Source organism: Arachis hypogaea, chromosome 15 (genome assembly GCF_003086295.3).
Source record: "Arachis hypogaea cultivar Tifrunner chromosome 15, arahy.Tifrunner.gnm2.J5K5, whole genome shotgun sequence".
NCBI classification, from domain to species: Eukaryota; Viridiplantae; Streptophyta; class Magnoliopsida; order Fabales; family Fabaceae; genus Arachis; species Arachis hypogaea.
The window spans coordinates 106,874,085-106,878,195 of NC_092050.1; positions in this window are offsets into that span (position 1 = coordinate 106,874,085).

The following is a 4,111-nucleotide window of genomic DNA, read 5'->3' on the forward strand; positions in this document are numbered from 1 at the left end:
ACTATACATATTAGCACCAACCATTTACAAAATCCACACTTATTCCTAAGGAAATCTAGCCTAGGAATTCTCATCACACCATATGGTACTTAAATGAAACTTAAACCGTACCTCTTGTAGCCAAAATAATTGAGCTTCTTCTTGGAAGTCTCCACCAATCCTTAGCTCCAAGCCTCACCAAAGCTCCTCAAGCAACACCAACCTCCCAATTGTGCACCAAAATCAAGGTTCTAAAAACCGGTTCGAATCGGCCAGTCGAATCGGTCAAACCGCAAACCAAAGGGAATAACGGTTTGGAAAGACATTGAAACCAGAGATTTGAAAAACCGATATTAAACCGTCAAACTGGCCGAAATCCAGTCGGTCGAACCGAACCGAGACCCAACCAATTTTTTAACTTTTGCAAAAATGCCATCGTTTTGGATGCTGGGATGCCCTAGCTAATTACCCAAACCCAGCAACCTTAGCTCCACACAATGGCTAAATGTGAACCCATCCCTCCTATCACCCTCCAGCTCCTCCTTCCTCTCACCGTCATCGATCTCACTCCCTCACCTCCCTCCAGCTCCGGCCGCCGTCGCGAAAACGAGCTTCGAAGCCACCGTCGTTATCGTGCAGCTCTATCCCACCATCATGCAGCTACTGTTTTAGCTTTGAAAGCACTATTGCACAGCTCTGTTCCATCATCGGTGGGCTCGCCTCCCGCCTCCGTCGCGCAGCTCTGTTCCATCGTCGCCGGCGCTATCTCTGTTCCACCTGTCATCCCTTCAGTTGTGCCCTTGTCCCCCTCTTGCTTAGGATCTGCTCTGCTCTGTTCTAGGGCTTCTAGCTTCTAGGTATTCTTTTTTAATAATAATTGTGGAATAATTGTTGTTAGTTAATCTGTGAACTTGTTATGGGTTGAATAACTGTTGAATAAATGTTAATTAATCTGTGAATCTTGCTATTTTTATGATGAATTACTCCATTGTTAATGATTCTGATAATTCATCCGCAGAAGGTGATGGGGTCTTTAGGCTTGAATCCTTTGAAACTAAGTGTTGCATGTGGGGTATGCCTGTTTTGTGTCTTCTTCGCTGCTGTGCTCTGTTGACCGTTGTGCTGTGTTTTTGTGTTCAATTAAAATTTTTCTTTGAGAATTTAGCTTTGCCACGCTTTGATAAATTGTGCCAATTATGCATTTCTTGAAATTGGCATGCCTCTGTAGATTCTAAATAGTGTGTTTCATGTTTCTGATTTTGATAATTTGAGTAGTTTATGAAGCATAGTTCACTGTTATTGTAAATGATTTGGGACTGCTTTTGGGGAGTATATGAAGCAGATTACTTGCTGTGTTTGAAGTTGTGTATAATTAAATTGGTTAATTTGTTATTTGAGCCATGTTACAACTTGTTGTTAAATAAAGTTTAAAGCTTCAATATCCATTTATTAGTTGGCTATGTTAATATTATTAATAAAGATGATTTGGAGAGGGATTGTAGAATTTGTCACATAGGTTTGGAGAGTGATAGTTTTGAGTCTGGTGTTCCAATTGAATTGGGTTGTGCTTGTAAAGATGATTTTGTTGCTGCTCACAAAGTATGTGCTAAGACATGGTTTAAGATTAAGGAGAATTTGAGTATAAATCCCATCTTTACTTTATTCTGTTTAACTGCAAAATTTGGTTTTAAATATTTTTTAATGTTGAATTTGATTGATTCTGGGGATATTTTAGACACCTTTTTGTTAATGATTCATGGAATTGAGAATTGGATTGTTTGATATTGCTCTATATGTATACTTGTTCTATGTCTTAGTGCTGAGTTTGACAAATATTCTCAATTACTTACAGCTATGGTTTCCTTCTTGAACGGGATTTTATTTTTCCAAAAGAAATCATAGAGAATTAGGGTCATGAATTGTTTAACTGAGTGATGAGTGTAAAGCTGAAAATGATGATGACAAAAGTGCTTGGAAACATTAAACATATATTTGAAGAGTGTTTCAAAAAAAACTTGAGTTTGTATTTTGATAAGATCATATGGTTTTGATTGATGACATTTCATGTAGTGTTTTTAAATTTGGAAGATATTTTAAGATTTATATTAGACTATAATTATATTTTAGTATGTATATTTATAATTTATTTATTATTTTATTTTAAAATAGTTTTTCCGGTTGAATTACGGTTGGACCGATTAGACCAATAAATCAGTGAACCAGTGACTAGAGCAGTTCGATGACCGGTTCGATTCTTAGAACCTTGACCAAAATCACCTAATACTCTAACATAATCAATTTTCACAGTTATAATCAACCTAGGTTTCATGAGATTGATAAATTATAAGAGTTTGAGTACTTCTTACCTCAACCCATATGAAATAGGGATAGAACCCACTTAGAATCTATGTTAGAGTATCCCTAAACAACCAAAATTACAAGATTTCCTCAAAACCCAAACCAAATTCGAATTTAAAGAGAAAAATGAAAACTGGGCAGAGGACAGTGGGATTGTAAGGCCCACATCGGTTGGGGAGGGGAACGAAGCATGCCTTATAAGGGTGTGGATACCTCTCCCTAGCATGACGCGTTTTGACGAGTGAGTGTGGGGGGCTTCAGCTAGCATCCCTATCGTCAAAGGCAAAACCGTGAGGCCTTGTGTGCCAAAGCGGACAATATTGTGCTAGCGGGTGGTCTGGGCTGTTACAGATGGTATCAGAGCCGGAACCCGGATCGATGTGCCAGCGAGGGCGCTGGGCTCCCTTAGGGGGGTGGATTGTAAGGCCCACATCGGTTGGGGAGGGGAACGAATCATGCCTTATAAGGGTGTAGATACCTCTTCCTAGCATGACGCGTTTTGACGAGTGAGTGTGGGGGGCTTCGGCTAGCATCCCTATCGTCAAAGGCAAAACCGTGAGGCCTTGTGTGCCAAAGCGGACAATATCGTGCTAGCGGGTGGTCTAGGCTGTTATAGGGATACTCACCACAAAACTTAGATAGAATTATAGAGGATGAGAAGAACAATGTGTGGCCGCAAACGGCTCGTCAATCGGAGTTCCGAAGAGAAAGTTATGATGATTTGAAGTTTGATGAAGTTAGGATTTTCTCTCTTCTTCCTCTCTTCTCCATTTCAGTGCCCCTACCCTCTTCCTTTAGCGTAAATGAGCTGAAATGCTCATACCTAATGTTTATATATGTTGGGTCTTGGGCCCACTTGGGCCCGGTTCACTTGGTTTAGTCCGTTGGCCCAATTTTGGGCCAAAATCTTTAAGAATAGAGTTTTAAATCGTATTTTAAATATTTCTATCTTCCCAAATTATAAATTCTTATTTCTTAAAAGTATTCACTTCTAATTAATTTTCTCAACCACAATACCGGACAGATCGCAGCCGGTACTGCCGGTCAAATTTCAAGTGTGCATTTTTATTCAGAAAACTATGTTTTCCGACTCAGAAAACTATGTTTTCCGACTCAGAAAAATTTACTAAGTCCAAATATCATATTTAAATTATCAAATTCCGATTGCTAAATTTTCTAACCATATTCACTCCTATTTAATTTATTATTTAATTAATTACAGTTTGACCGAATTTTACACACAATAAATTAACCAAAAAGCTAAAGTTATTTGATATCCTAGAATAAGTGGATCTATTGCCTCATAGTTAAGCTCAACATATACATTATATATTACACAAGAAAGAAAATGACGTTAGATCAGAAGGAAATCAAAATTCAATTCAAAAAATTTCGTTTTGTTTAAATATTTTTAAAGTAAATTTTGGAGAATTATTTTTGTTAATTAGGAGATAAAGTCAAATTATTTTTAGGGACATAACGATTAATTAAAAGAATATTGTACAATTTAAGGGTAAAAATAGGAGCGGATACTAATCTAGGAATAATAGTGAGACTTTATACAAAAAAATCTTTGGCTAAAAATAAAAAGTATATATCTTGAAATCTAGTTCACGAAAAGTCATTTTTGATACCTGTAAAGAGACTTTTTGAATGTGTAAAATATTATTGTATACATTCTCAGTTTCTACCTACCTAACTTATATTTGGACAAATCATAAATTAAAACAAAGAGAGGCTAACATAGTAACATACAACATATGATACCATGCCA